The sequence below is a fragment of the Vicugna pacos genome, chromosome 29, assembly GCF_048564905.1.
Source record: "Vicugna pacos chromosome 29, VicPac4, whole genome shotgun sequence".
Taxonomy (NCBI): Eukaryota; Metazoa; Chordata; class Mammalia; order Artiodactyla; family Camelidae; genus Vicugna; species Vicugna pacos.
The window spans coordinates 13703040-13718880 of record NC_133015.1 but is presented as its reverse complement, the minus strand read 5'-3'; the positions used below and the strand labels follow the sequence as shown (position 1 = coordinate 13718880).

The 15841-nt window shown below is 45.2% G+C and overlaps 1 protein-coding gene and 1 long non-coding RNA gene across 8 annotated transcripts in view; one reads left to right on the top strand and one right to left on the bottom strand.

Annotated features, from left to right (window-relative positions):
• Positions 1–1974, bottom strand: part of EYA1 (EYA transcriptional coactivator and phosphatase 1) — a 288250-nt gene extending 286276 nt beyond the window's left edge. For 4 of the 5 annotated variants that reach the window (XM_072951808.1, XM_072951810.1, XM_031692255.2 and 1 more), the window contains exon 1: positions 824–905. The gene's annotated coding sequence lies outside the window, so the exon portion shown is untranslated. Of the gene's footprint in view, positions 1–823; positions 906–1931 lie in introns of those variants that run through there. The other variant, XM_072951809.1, reaches the window with a different exon arrangement.
• Positions 1975–2075: 101 nt separating this feature from the next.
• LOC140690242 (uncharacterized) lies at positions 2076–9294 on the top strand. Of its 3 annotated transcripts, none has more exons than XR_012065437.1 (5): positions 2076–2246; positions 5492–5636; positions 6256–6335; positions 8399–8804; positions 9258–9294. It is a non-coding gene; the product is annotated as an uncharacterized lncRNA (long non-coding RNA). The 3 variants fall into 3 exon arrangements; XR_012065438.1 differs by lacking the exon at positions 2076–2246 and adding an exon at positions 5086–5344 and having other exon boundaries at positions 5531–5636; XR_012065436.1 differs by lacking the exon at positions 2076–2246 and adding an exon at positions 5086–5344.
• The last annotated feature ends 6547 nt before the right edge of the window (positions 9295–15841 follow it).

The window sequence follows — 15841 nt, the reverse complement described above, 5'->3', positions numbered from 1 at the left end:
TCCAATCAGCTTTGCGTAATATGCCAACCTCAAAATCATTCCTTTAGTTTCCTTCTTTTAAGTTACTGATGGAAATGATAAAGAGGAGAGAGCCCCAAACAGCTAGCTAGTTGTGATGACATCAAAGGGTAAAGAAAAAGACTACTGAAGACTTGGGGGGCAGGTGGGTAGGGATTTAGCTCAGTAACTCTGGCACTCATCAACTCTGTAAGCCTGGACAAATGTATTAACCTCTCTGAGTTTATTTCTTCATCTACACAATGACATTAATACCATCTAATAGGATGGAGAAGTCTGAAAGCACCCTATACATAGTCCATGCTCAATGAACATGTGAGTGAATGATAATAATCACTCTGTAAAGGATGAAAAGTCATAAAACTACAATGCAATATGCTTAATTGTCTCTCATTTTTACATTCTAAAATGATCGTGTAAGTCAGTTGCTCCAGGACAACAGGACACATTTCAAAGTTGCACTTCAGGTTACTAAAACAACAATTAGTAAAACAAGATTGTTCTGATAATGCTCCCTCACTTTGACTACCTCCTGTGAACACTTTGACTTTTTTATAGGCTAAATAATCCCACTAATAGATTTTTTTATACTTCTTATTCTGTAACATCTTAATTACGTTCTCCTCTGCCTTCTCCCTAAGGCCTTCACATGTTCCAAATTGTGAAATTTGTTGGATTTTGCTCTCTTCCAAAGAGGGAACAAGTCTGATTTAGTCTGTTTGCTCTGACATTGAAGCCCTTTCCAATCTGTCCCCAGTCACTGTCCCTGCACATCTCTCCTGCACCCTGCATTCCTTCTGCTCACCTGTGGCTACATCAGGCCCTTTCCAGATGCCCTGCTGCCCACAGCTCTCTGCCTGTTTCTATGAGACTTCACCTGACTGCTACATCACCTTCAAGGAGCATTCAGTCCTGCCTCAGGGAAGCCTTGTCCATCTGTGTTTCCCCATCAGAGCACTAGTCCTATTAGGTCACAATTGTGCACCAGACTGCTCCTTCAGGGCAGAAACCATTTTAATCCATGTAACAAGATGTTTGGTACATGGCACATTGCCCTGTGTTGGCTGAGTGAACAGCTCTGAGCTAGAGACACGGGACACATAGGTTGCTAGGGTCTCTGAAAGGATGGAAGAACGCCTTCCCTGACCTGGAGGGCCATCCTGCTCCACAGTATCACTGCACTTGCCACGCAGAGCTGGGATCCTCTCTGCTGAGTAGACACTCACTATTGGTTCTTTTGAATACATAATCAATTCACATCTCTTGACAGATTTGAGTCGTTCTCCCACCCAATTTTTTTCAAGAAGCGTTTAGTTTTATGAGATGACTCACCTAGCTAGCTAGCATTAGTCAGTCTGGCTACCAAAACAAAAAAAGCTGCAGTTGCGTGGGTCTTAATTAACATAAACAATGAGAAACATTTCTACTGTATCCATTTCCCCTCCAATCCTCACCAGAGCTAAAGCGGAGATTATTTTCCCTGCTTTAATGACAACTCGCCCTTGTTGGCCCCTCCAACTACTGCTCATAACTGGCCTCTTTGAGTGGGACCAAACAACCCACTTTGGGCCGAAAGAAGAAACGCTGGGGACTAGAAAGCGCTAAATATAAATAGCCCCTTGCCCAGACTACTCCCCAAATGCTTCCCCTACTGGAGCTTCAATTGCAAGCACATGTCCAGGACAGCAATCACGACATCAGATAAAGGCAAGCTGACCCTCTCCATCCCCCGACGTCCCCATCAGTCAACACCTCCCGGAAGAAAACCAACAGACCCCCAGACACATCCCTCCACGTGAGCGCCCTGATGCTGCGGGACCCGGGGGCGACGCCGGCGTCCCCCGGAACCCTTCCGATGCGCGTCCCCATTATTGCGCGCGCGTCGCCGCGCCCTTCCAGGTGGCTCCGCATACCTGGCGGCGGTGCCCACGCCGAGGCGGCGGCCTCGGAGGCGGCCTCGGAGGCGGCAGGCGGGCAGGGGCGCGGGCGGCGCGCGCGATCGTCGGCGGGGGGCCGGGGAGCCGCGTCGGCTGCGCCCCCTCCGCCGCCCCCGGGCCGCGATCGTCACCCTCCCGGCCCGGGTCGGGCCGCGGGCGTCACGGCCCCGGGCTCTTGGCCGCGGCCTCGGAGCCAGAGGGTCAGATCTCGTTTCACAACAGAGTCTCCCGGTCACCACAACCCAACTGGAGGCCCGGGCAGGGGCGGGAGCGCCGCCGCCGGGGGCCAAGGTGGGAAGAGAGCGCGCCAGGGGAGGGTGGCCGGCGACGGGGGCCCGGAGGCTGGACTTACTCGTGTCACAACTTCGGCGACGCGGGACCGAGGAACCGGTTCTTCCAAAACCAAACCGAAAATGGGCAACGGAGAGGCTGGGGCAGCGTTAAGAGGGGTTCTGTGTCGGTGTTTAGGGCAAAAACTGCTCTGGCTTCCAGAAATCCGAGCCAGTCCGGGCTTTTTTCTTTCTGTTTTTCTGAAATGCTCCTGTGTCTCCGGGTCGAGGGGCGCCCTTGGCGCGCCTCTGAGTGCGCTGCGACAGCGGGGCGGGCGCTGGCGAGGGGAACCCTCTTTCCAGCTCCCCACCCCCCACCCCGAGTCTTCCCAGTACCCACCTCCTCGCCCTTCCCCAACCCCCAGCCCAGGACGCCGACTCCCCTCCGCGCGGGAGCTGGAGCTGGAGCTGGGCCTGGTGCCCACGCCCCGAGGAGGGTGTCTCCGAGGCTGGGCCCTTGCAGTGCTTCAGCTGAGGGAGACGGTGGTGGGGTTTGCTCTGCTAACACAAGGGGAGCTAGGTGTGCAGGAGGTGGCCCTGAAGGATAGGTTGGTAAAGTGACATGGTGATTTTTTTTTTACCTGGTGGGGTGTGGAGGTTATAAAGGAATATGCAGTCAGACTGCAATTTATCAAAACATCCGGAATTCAAACAATTTTGTAAGAGGTCTTAAAATTATGTTCTCTTCTTATAGCTAGGGAAACTGAGGCAAAGAGCAGTAAATGGATTCCCCAGAATCACGCAGAGGGGCCTGGACTAAACGTCCACGTCTAGCCCTTACTACGAAATGTTTTGTCTTTCTTGGCATCAAGGAACCCTTTGGGGGGATAAGGGAAAGTTTGTCACCCTCAAGTCCCTTTGCATCTGTCATTTAGTGGGGGCGAGAGAATCTGGTTTCAACCTGTGAAGTATTTCAGCATTGGTTGAAGCATCCATTATAGGCCGGTAATCTGAGATACTCCTTCTTTGGGAACTTCCTCTTACTTGACTAGGATCCAATCACAAGCAGTGAAAGAGATGCAAACACCTTGAGGATTTGCTCTTATAAGGACTCAACGCTTCTCAGTGAGGTTCAAATGTTTGCACTTCTCTCTCCTTCTCAAGTGAATCCCTGCCCCACTCCTCCCCCTCCAACTCAATTATTCACATTGAATGAGATCGTGTGAGCCAAAGGGCCTCGGAGAGTATAGAGCGTGGCATGAATACGGGTATTACTGAACACACTCTTCCAAAATCTGCTAGATTCACACAGTTTGCTGTAGTTTCCCATCAGTCATCGAGTATCTGTAGGCTTGTAGTAGATACGGTGAAGTTTGAGTCAGAACAATGAGACCTAATCCTTCACCTTCAAAGACCACAGGCTATAGATTTGGAGATAAAGCCTACACAGGAGATAATTGGTAATATACACAAAGACTGATTTTTTACCCTAAGCTGTTGGATGTTTATATATACACAAAGCCAGAAACTTTTCAAAATAGACCATGTGTATTGGATGAAGAGGACTTCCTATAGAAGTCAAGGCATTGATCAATTATGTTAACCCAGTAAGACCCCAATAACTTGTCCAAATAGAAATATTAACCAGTTTAGCCAGCTGATGAGGATGGTTTTGCTTTTTTGAATTCATTGCTTATCATTTCTACCCATTCATAAATAGAAAGAATTTCTATAACTTAAAAAAGCAAGTCCAGAGTCTCTTAAAGCACAGGTGATCAAAAGTATTATTTCAGGAGGAAGCAAACAATAACCTCAAAGTTCCAAATATGTGTCTGCTAAGAACCCACCAAAGGCAATGTCAGTTTCTTTTGTCAAAGACTACAGGCCTGTGATTTATTTGAAAATCACATTTGGAAAGTCGATATAATTCAGAAGCAACAAATAATCTAAAAAGTTTATGTTTTAAGACAAGGAGTCTTTTGATCCTTACTCCTGCTACTTTCTTAAAAATAATATGTAGAACAACTTTCAACCCGAATATCTCACCATTTTATTTTTTTAACTTCTCGAAACCCAGATTCATATGGCCTTTGAATAAAAACAGACCTAAAGTTTGAACCAGTTTCTGAATTCAAAGGTATGGGGAATTATTTTGTTATTGCTTTTTCAGAAATGCCATGTGTTTAAAATATTGGCAAATCCTAGATTCAGAAGATTTAGAATTTTCTTTTAAGGAAAATTGTTATTTGGTCAAAGTACATTTACTTTAGCACAGTATACAGATTCTTCATATTCTCCAAAACGGGAGTAGCAGGAGCCAATTTATCGAGTATAATGTATTCCAGACACTTGCTGGGATAAACAATGTTCCCGAGCCCCTCAGATGCACAGCCAATAGGGAGCTGTTGACTACTTGAGGTTTTTACACATCTCTCAGCCAAATCAGAAATCCAAATACCAAATCAGTCACAGGCACACAGTGTGGATTTACAGTCCTGCCTGGGCGTAGGGTCACAATCTGCAAATGAATTATACCACCCAAGATAGGTTTATTCTTGACATAAAATATCCTTATTTTTTTCATTTGATATGAATGCGACCATGAATAAAATTTTCAGGAAAAACTTAAATGTCCTTTGCAATGCCAAGCCAAAACCCAATAAAACATATATTCATAATTATCCATTTGAGGATATATATGAGTTTATTTTCATCTATTGATGTATATATATATAGATATATATATATATTTGTTGGATTTCCATGTGTGTAACTAGTAAATGCCATAAGGACTCAATTATGTATCTGTTAGTTTATGTTGGACTTAGAACATTCAGCTGTTTACATGTCATAAAATGCTAACCCTAACTGCTGGCCTAACTTACATTGTGTAAAATAGAGAAATGACTAAGTTTTTTGCACATAAAGGCAAAAAAGATTCCTTAAGTGTAGAGTTATACCAGGGCTTATGGCATAAACACAGAACACATGTGACAGAAATGTACATTTAAATGCGGGTCCTACTCGGATTTTCAAATGCAGATCCACAGAAGGCAGAGGGCAAAAATCAACAGGAGTTTTCTGGTTCTTTGAGCATTTGTATCCTGCCTATACTGACAGGTATGTTATGACTAGTCCTGATTCGAAAGAAATTGCTGTCTCTCTCTTTCTCTCTCTCTCTCTCCATCACACACACCCACACTCCTCACTCACACATGTTTTTTAAAATTCCTTTATTATTTAGATTGGTAATGTAATTTCTTATAGAAAAACTTGTCAAATGCACCTAATGGGAGTTTTCTTAAGGAGGAGGAAGATCCGGCCACTAGTTTAGATCAAGATTTACCCCTGAGCATCAGTGAGAGAAGACTGGACCACGTGGGAATAGCCAAGAGAGAAGTCAACTCTCCAGGTGTGAGTTAGAAATGCTCTTATGTACATTTAAAGAACTATTTAAAGAACTTTTAATAGACCAGTCATTTTCCCCCAGTACTGACCTCTCTTCTTTTACTCAGTTAAATTGCTTAGTCCTGGTAGGAATCATGTTAACTCCTTCAGTGTAGAATGCATCTTGCTGGAGAGCATTGATTGAAGGCACTAGAATAATACTAAGAAAAGTTATGCACAAGACTCAAGACATGGTCCCTATACTCCAGGACCTTTATACTATAAAAGTATCTGTATACTTAAGTCTATTGGAATATCCTGTAATCTTAAAGTCAATGTTTATGCCTACGGCTCCCCTAAAAATCATACGAGGTAAGCCAGGGAGAAGTCTACTCCCTACATGGGAACTTACTACATGAACCATACATTTTTTTACTTTTCCATCCAATTTCTTGTTACATTCAGACAGGTTTTCTAAAGCATTTATAGTTGACCAACCTTAGGAAATACATTTCCCCCATCAAGACTTCTAAAAGAACATCTTCAAATTCTTGAATCACACTAGGAATTCTGAAGGTCTGCAGTGAGAGGGCCTGGGGTGAGAGAACAAGTTTAAGTTTACTTTTCTCTTTATGCACTTACAGCTTAGGAGACCAAGTGAGAGGTGCAACACTAGGATTCTTGGCCAGATTTCTACTAAAGCAGACTTGAGGATAATTTTCAGGTGATATTTTCCCCATATCCTATGTCTCATAAATAATTACTATGGTAAACTTGATTGTATGTTTGACTAATTTTTTAAAAAACCTGTTCTGTTGATCTTTTCCTTTTCAATGAATCTTCCAAGGGTACTGAGATGCAGTCCTTCTGTGTTTTTAATCTCACTTGCTTGGATTTTCTTTGCTTTTTATCATTTTTCTCTCAGCATATATGTGCTTTCCATTGCCAACAACTGTTATAGGCGGAGCTTTCCTGAGCTTCCAGTTTGCTTTTACCCAGATCATTCTACTTATTAACATATCCACTTGTGAGCTGCCTTTACCTTTATAAAGAGTGGATATCTAACAAGGGCTTTGGGGGAACATGATTCCTCAGTGTGGAAGTCACTTATCCACCCCAACCCCAAATGCAACGGCTTGATTGTTCTTTTTACATTTCTATAATATCATATGACAAACAAGCATCAGATTTATTCTTCTTTCTCACACCTAGGAAATTCAAAAAATAGCACCTCGTCCCCCAAGAATAAAATTGCTGGTGCATTTAAAAAAAAATCCAACATAATTTTTCTTCCAGTGCAGTTTAGAACAGAACTGCATACTTCATAAGTAAACTCTAATGGCCAGAGGAAAGGAAATATTTGGGAATTTGATTCACGAACAGTGTGGAGTTGGACCTCAAGTTTATGACTCCTAGATTCAGTTTCCCCAGATACTACTTCTACTTATCCGGCTTAAATCTCACTTGCTATTTCCTGACCATGTATTTGGCAGAGAGCTGACAATACTTTAATTGACTTTAGATTTACAGTTATAAATTGTTATTAAACTTTTTGTTTTAATCTATTCCATTTTGTGAGTTCTGTCATTATGCAAAAAATAAAACAAAACAGGTACACTCTGACTTCAGACAGCCCAGGATAAGAAAGCTTGGATTCATTGAAAAGATGTAACATAAAGGGTTATTCTATAAAAGCATAGATTGTGGGCTGAGGCCCATTTAGACAAAACAATCAGCTCTCTATTGGCCAACAGTATGCCTGAAGAACAGCACCAGAGGTAGCTGTAAAGATAATTTTCAAACTGCCTTGCCCTGTGTGCCAAGCCAAGCACCATCTAGGTGCCAAATTTAGTGCCAAAGGAATAATGAAAAGGAGAAAGCAAATAACCCATTGTTTGCTTGATAAGCATAAAATATTTAGAGTGAGGAAAACTGTGTTTCCAACATTGTAATTGTCTTTATTTCTTAACATGTAACAAGAGGCACTAAAGAGATGTTCTTGGTAATGAAAACCTATTGTGTCCTTGAATATTAGTCAGATATTCAGAGAGCTGAATTGCTGATTGAGGTTGACTTCTTTTGTTTCTGTTTTTGTTTATGTCTGGTTTTTTTCTTTGTTTTGTTTTATTCTTTGCCTCCATGTGGTTTCTCTCCTAACACCAGACATTTTGTTTGCGTGCTTATTTTTTATAGGTTGTTCTATTTTATCAAACAAATGTTTGCTAGCTTCAGCTATCTTTCAAGGAACAACATTGAAAATTGCTTTGTGCATCATTTAAACCAGTGCTTTTACATGATATAAAATCTATGTGTTAACTGAATCATAGCCAAACGCATTATGTCTATAGTGAATATGAAAGGAAGGAATCTAACAGATACATTTTTACCACTTTTCAAAGAATACATAGCATGCTAACTGCTAATGGCCATTCTACTCTAAAATCTTTGTCCCAGGATTTCACTTTTAATTTGCTGTAGATCCTGAAGTAAATGGCAAGCCCAATAATTTGCCTAAATCTAACATGATATAGGTATCTCCCTTCAAACCAAAAAATTTATACAGCAAGAGGAAAACTTAACCACTTTACAATCAGCTAAGGAAATCACTGGTGATCAGCTGGGGCAAAAATATTTGTTGGAGTGAAAAAGGAGTTGTTCTTCCATATGTAAGAAAACAAGATCCCTGTGGTCCCAGCAGTGTGACTGCTTTTAGCAATCTTTACTCTTTGAAGTTATGTAAAATTTCTTAGCTGTCTCAAGTCACCAATTCAATAGGTGTCGTTCCAGCAACACAGGGAATTCTGAAGTGAAATCAGATGCAGTGACATCAACAGAGGCGAAATCACGCACCCAGCGTTTACCTGTACCCTGTGCTGTTGAAAGTGGACTTCCGGCGAGGCCAGGCACTAGGGGGTATGAATGTCTGTTGAAAATTAAACGTGAGCTAGAAATGCTGATCAAACCGTTTGCCTCGGAAAGAGGTGCTCACTGTTCAAGAAACACTGCGAATGTGGCTGCGAGGATCAAACGTGGATGACCCATCTGATGTGAAAACTGAGCTAGGAAGCTTGAGAAGAGAGACCGAGAGTCTGGGGTCGCGCGCGGGTCCGTGGCGACGTGGGTACATTCGCACGAACACAGATCGTGAAACGGCTTGAGTCCGGTTCAGAGAGTTAAGCGAAATTCACCTCAGGTAGGAGGGTTTTCTTTGTCGATTTCGCCTTCACTCTACGGAAGCCCAGCTTCTTTCGTAAAACCCGTCTTTTTCCTCCTGCCTAGGACGCTGGCACATGTGGGTTTGATGCAGTCTCCGAAGAGCCCGGGGAGACTCCCGGTTGCTGGTAGTGTTGCAAGCGCGTCCTGTCGCTCTGCCTGGTGGCTCTGCAGTTCGACTTCGGGCCTTCCCCCCGACCCCCCACCCCCTGGCATTATTTTTCTGACTACTTGAGAGGAAAAAACCAAAAACTACACAAGAAACTCGAGAAGAGGCTGTGGGATGTAGAACCGCACACGTGGTCCTGCAAATTGGATAGGAGGGTGGGGGAGGTGGAGAGGAGAGAAGTGAAACTGGAAATTACGGCACAGCTTTAGAATTCGACAATCTCCCTTATGCCTTTCCAATAATACTGTTTTTGGTTCTTCACAGCTGCACTTATCCAATAAAAGTGGAAGAGGGACAGCGACGCGTCTACGCACATAAATGTACGAGCAGCTCCGCGGTGGGGAGTTTTCGGGGAAACCTCACAGAGAGATGCAGTCCACGAGGCTGTTTCCAAGCAGGAGTAGATTTTTTCCCCAAAGACCATGAACAGTTCCTTTGTCCAAATCTAAGATACAGAAATACATAATCTCCCTCAAACAGGACATTCGAATTTCTCTTATTTAGAGAGATCTGAAGCCCTCAAATATTAGAGAAGCAAAATGAAAAGACATCTTTTTTTATAATATGTTTTGGTTAGCTAACCAGGTAGGCAGATGCATGAAAGAGAGTGGTTTTCTTCTGGAAGCTGTTTTGCTTCACAAGGTACCTTCTACTTGCTAACAGTATATATACGATTGTAAAAAGAATCAAAGGACAAACTTTTTCAACATAGATGCGCCATTTGATAAAATCAAACACAAATTTCTTTGGAAAGGAAAGATTAAGTGCTACCACTGATAACTCAATCAAGATTTAAGAAAAATTATTCCCTCCATAGGAATGTTCAGTTTTGTTTTTCTTTTCTAACATGTCTTGAATTAAACAAAACATGTTAAACAAGATTGTAACGAAAACTTTGTATGATGTAAATATTCAAGGAAAGAAATTCTAGATTGATTATATTCTGGGACCACAAAGATTTTATTACTAGATATCACTAAAGTAGTGGAACCAGAGGCCACGAAAGTAGGACTCTAAGGGGGGGTGGGAGAGGGGGAGGGGAAGACTTTAGAGAACTTTCCCCCAGTTAAAAAAAACTGCATAAAATGTAAATGCAATAAATTGAATCGAATTTTATTTTTCCAGGATTAACATATGTATTTAGTAGGTTTGGAAGGCCAATTGCCAATTCATGAATGTATCGGAATAAAACTCAAGAGCAAATGCCAAATGTCTGTGGTCTATGTAAACTACATAAAATCACGGGGGGGGGTTATATTTAGGTGGATCAAGGACGGATATAAAATGATGGTTAAAAATCAGTTGTTATGGTTTGTCGTGGATTTTCATGTGCTTATTAATTTTCCTAAGTTCCAAATGTTTTCATTTACCAACACTTGTCTAATAGTTAAAGCTTCCGAACAGGCATCATTTCCTTATTTCCCTTCTCAGAAGTACGTGGGAAAAGATAATCAAAGAAAAAGTTTTAAGTGAAGCGAGTCCTTGCTGCCCGACCTCAGAACAATGGGAAGTGTTTGGCCATCTGCGCAAGGGTGCTGGGTGTTGGGGGGAGGAGGCCAAGGGACTTGAACTGTCATTCACCGTCCCACCGCCTTACGAGGCTTGGGATAACGCGCATCTAAGCATCATTCTTAGGGTGTAAGGAGGTAAAAAGGAAAGCGCTCGTTCGGGTGCGAGAAGCGGGAAGTGCGGTGTGAGGGGGGCTTTTTACCACGTCTTGGTGAGGAGGGTGGATCAGGAAGGCCCTCTGGGACTGACAGGTCCCACAAAAGTTAAGGGGGTCTGCACTGAGGCCTGCCTGTGGAGCAGGCTTCTCCGCTGCGGGTCGCTCCTGCCGGCGGTGACTCCGGCCGCCCGCGCGCCCGCCGCAGCCGCGAGCGACCAGGGTTGGGAAACCCGCTCCCTCCCCGGCGGCGCCTATTACCAGCAGCTGCTTCTGCTTAGCCTCCAAGGATCAGTTTGCCCCAACCCACGGCCTCTCCCTGTGCTCCATCTCCTCCCGCCCCTCCCTTCCTTCTCTTCCCCACCTCCCCCGCGAGCTCCGCTGCGGTCGGGCGGGTGGACGCGGCAGCGCAGTCACGCACTCAGGTTCGGAGCTCCAGGATGCGGGAGCTGGGGGAGGGAGCGGGAGGAATGAGCCAGAAGGACCACGAGGCTTTAAGCCCACCGTGGGAGGCAGAGGAAGGCGCAGCGGCGGTGATATTAGGAGGCCGCGGGCGAGAAGGGCGCCGGACTAGGCTCGCTGCAGACCTCAGCCTCTCCACCCGCCGGGGCGCGCGGAAGAAGGCGCAGCAGGCCTGGGCTGGAGATGGGGGTCGGTGCCCTGACTGCCACCTGTAGCGTTGGGGAGATCGAACGGCCGGAGAGGATGCGGGAGCGCGTCTGCCCCGGCGCGGGGCCCGGGGGTCGGGAACAGCTTGCCCCGCCGGCGCTGGTGGGGTGCGCGCGGTGACCCCAGAGGCTCGGCTGGCGGAGGCAGCCCCCTCCCTTGTCCTCGAACTCCACTTCCAGCGTGAGCTGGAAACAGACCCCCGCGAGGCGAGAGCAGGCCCTCACAAGGTTCGATGGAAACTGGGACTACAAAGCCAACGCTGCTGGGGGGCGCCGCGATGGGCGCGGTACCCAGGGCTGGGCTCTGCAGCGCGGGGCTGGCGCAGGCCGCCGGCACCGGCACCGCGGTGGTCCCGGCTCCAGCTGGCTGGAGTCCGTTCTCCTCCGAGTGCCAGGCGAGAGTGGGACCCCGGGCCGCGGCAGGAGTCGCCTGGTAAGGACAGGCCGGGCTCCGGGCTGTAAAGGGGCCTAACGCCGGCCGGCTGGCTGCCGAGGCCTGTTCTGACACCGAGGATGGTCAGATACGGAAGAATACGCCTCTGAAAAGAGGTTTCACCTCGGTGTGCGGTCGTATTTTGGAAAACAAGCCTTTCGTGGCTGCGATGAGGTAGATCCCGCACTTCTGCACGGTTCTGTTGTGCCGGCTTAGCACGAGGAACAATATTATCCTGCCTGCCTAGAAGTGACCAAAGCAAAGGGCCTATCGGGTCCTTCTCCCCGCCCACCGCCGAGAGTAGGGGGCTCATCCGTCAGCGGAGGGCACACCCATTCGCGCCTGTGTCATATTTGACAGCTGGAAGGGATCCTAGCGGCCTTGTAGTCGTCCAACCCTTAAGTTGTATGGATGAAGAAATGACATTCCGAGGGGTCAAGTGACCCTGCCCAAAATGGCACGGTTGTACGCCCAGCCAGCGTCTAGAATAATGCCTAGCGCGGGGCGAGCCATCAGGCAATATGTGTTCAATGAAGGAATACCCAGCGAGGAGGTCGCAGACTCGGGATTCGAGCCCAGCTCAGACTCCCAGGGCAGCCCTCTTTAACCGAAGCGTAACCACGTGCCAGGCTGTTTCCCGCCCAACCCTGCGCGCTCCAAGGCCAGGCCACAGCATCTCCAAACGCAAATGCCCCTTTGCCCACAGATTCCTGAGAACCAAACCTTTCGCCCTTTACTGATTTCTAAGAATCCGAGGTCTCCAGCCTCCACCCCCACCTCGGTTTTCATTCTGCAGTTCTGCGGACTGTCCTGTGGTCAGTGTCATTTCCATAGCATCGAAAACTGCCGCAGCAGAAAATTACAAGGAGTAAAAGCCTCTCTCCCTAGTCTCCTTTCTCCTTAAGGACACCACCTCCCCACCCTCGTTTTTAGGCGACTTTAACCTCGGCCACGGTCCCTTTCAGGGCAGGGTTAAAGCTTCTAAAGGTCGTTTGGGGAGGCCTTAGCATCTCCCCCAACTCTAGCCCCGCCAACAACCCTCCTCCGTGAACATACAATCTAAGTGGAAAAAAGCTGCGCATCACAGCTTGAAGACCGCCGCGCCTCTACTCCCAGCCGCACTCAAATCAATTGCTGGCCTGAGCTAAAGCCTCGCAGAATTTCATGCAGTCCGGGGAAGGAACGAGGCCAGGCGCGGGAAAGTGCGCAGGAGCCCAGACCCGTCCGCGGGATCTCGGCTGTCTGGGCTCCTGCAAAGGCTGTGAGCTGGCGGTGCTGGACGCAGTCAAAGGATCCCCAGTACTGCTGACTGGAGAAACACCTTTGCTAATGCGTTTGGGAGGTTGTGAATCCTCTGGGCCAAGTGCCACCAGAAGACTAATAATAGTGCTTTTTCCAGGTAAAGACCGCCTGCCATAGAGGGCAGATTCGCCAGTTTTCCAGAGGTGGAGTGAGATTCAGGGCGCATTTTCGAAATTTAGATCAGCAGCTTAAAAACCACTTTCTGATAGAAAAAATGTGGGTAAAATTCGACACTCGTTGTGGGGGCACCTGCAGGAAAGGCCAATTCTCACCCCTAACACAGGACTTACTTGGCACATAAAAGTGCAACGATTATTGAATGAATAAGAGTGACCATTTGCAATAATACAGATGATAATGTTTCTTCCTTTGGTGCGTCCTTTGCAGCTACCATCTTCTCTGTTTTTAAGACTGTTGTGGGACCCAAGCAAATAATTTCAATTTCACGATTATCAGCTTATCTAACACAAGTGAGATACATATGGAATCTGACACTGGGGTTCCTTCACTGTTGTCACTATTTTCTGAGATTAACTCCTGATCAGGAATCCATGTTTATACTCACAATTAAAGTATGTAAAGTAACATACAGTTATTTTTGACAATGGAAAGAAATTGGCTTCTTTGGAAGAAAAATGGCTGGGAGAGATGCTCCCAGATCCCTTTACTGATAATGAATTTGGGCAGTACATATGTAATGCCTAGGGAATTCAACAGTGTAGCAGAGAAATCAGAGCAGTAAAGCTATTTTCATGATGCTACCATCTTTTAAAAATATCCCCAATCTATTGTACCTGTGTGTCCACACAGGAGCCCCACATCTTTTCATTTTCCAATATTAGCAAAAGTTGCAGAAAATATTACAAATCATTCAAGAATAAAATGAATGGCATTTTCAAAGGCTAGCTGTAGACATGTGCAAATCTCTCATTTTCCTAGGGTTAAGCCTTTGCTTTCTCTTTCTGTTGCAATTTAAATGCAAAAGAATATTTATAGGTAATCTGAAATTCTTGGTCCCCCTCTCTCAACAAAGAGATTTTGTTTTGCCTCTACCATATAAAACTGGAGGCAAGACATTTTGCAAAATGAGGTTTCTTTTTTTTTTTTTACTTCCACCTTTTAATGCTACACACTTTGTCTTCCTAGTAAACTTCCAGCAACCATCGCCAATATGTGAGTTGAAGCAATATAAAGACAAATCTCCCCTGAGCCAGCCATTCTGTGGAGTCTGTGGGGATACACAGCACTGTTAATTCCTCTGAGCTCCATCTGTGGGAATGATGAAACTCTGCCATTATGGAAGATTATGAGGTTAAATTAATTAGGTTCTTCCATTATACTGCAGTCTTTTGGAGATGATTGCCATTTTCCCTTTAAATGTCATTATTTCTAGATCTAGTTAGCAGCTGATGCAATTAAAGGGGAGATAATGTAAATTTAACAATACAAATAACACTTTCTTTCATGTCTGTTGAAAAAAATGCATGGAGAGGACCAGCCATATTGTACCTGTCTGCCATAAACAACTGATGTAACTTGTGCTTTAAAAGAATAAAATAAAACTAGCCAGTGTGCACTTGGATTCTTCAGTGAATTCTTGAATCAATACTTTTGTTTCATGTTTTCATGTTCTCAGTAATGTTAATGTATCCAGTTACAAACTCTTGCCAGTAAGAAAGAAAATATGCCCTGCTGTGCACCCTTCTAAACACTTTTAAAGAATCACGTTTTCTTTTCATTTGGACTTACGATTCTGATTGTTGTATCTTTACAATCTTCAATGGATAATAACTAGACACACTTAATTCCCTACACTAATCACCTGAGTTGAAAACCAGGGTCACATTAGCAGACCCAATAACATCTCTGATCTTGTACAAAAAGGGTACATATAGGCACTCAAATAGCATTAATTATGATTTTTATTCTGCCACTGGAGAAACAGATCAGAAAGACCGGTAGGCTAATGATCTATACAGCAAGTATTAGAAACAGATGTATTCCTGTTGCAATACAGAGTAAGAATGTACTATTAATAGGTGATAAACTGCACATTCCTAATAAAAATAAATGCAATATAATAATTTTTTATTCTTTTCAGCCTTTCAAGAATTATTTTATTAGCTGTATAGTTAATAAAAACTTTGGTAATTCAATAGCCAATATTTTTAGGACCAATATTTAAATAGCTCACAGATCACAAATGAAAGTCCTTTGGTCCACAAAAAGAAAAAAATTTGTTTCCTTTGCTCGAGGTATTTTCAGCTTTTCTCTGTTTCCTACGAAATGGCTATACGTTTTAAATTGTTTGTAAAGGGCACTTCGAGATACGGGTTCAGCTTATTAAAGACGCAGCCCGCTTAGGTACAGGAGATCCGGGTATATGGTTGGCCTTCTAATGCATCTGTGGATTTTCCTTGATGGGTGGATGGGCGTTGCAGTCCGGGTTACCGCGCCGCGTTCTCAATTCAGAGATTTACGCGAAGATGTGACGTTACCACCACTCCCTCCTCCGCCCCAAGGTGCCTGAATTTGGGCGGGGATTACCCTGGGGCATTTACTGTGGGTTGTGCAGCCTCGGAGGGTTCGAGGTGAAGACAGCGGGCAGCCAGGGATGCTGAGGTGCACGGAGAACGCGGACGCCCGGGCACAGTAGGCTCAGGCACCCGCAGGCAGTGACAGCGCCAAAAGCTGCCTCTGATTTAAAATCTTAAACCCTTGTCCCACATGCGCGTCAAAACCTTTAGGTAGTATCCGTAGCCCGGGAATCTAAAAGTGCAAG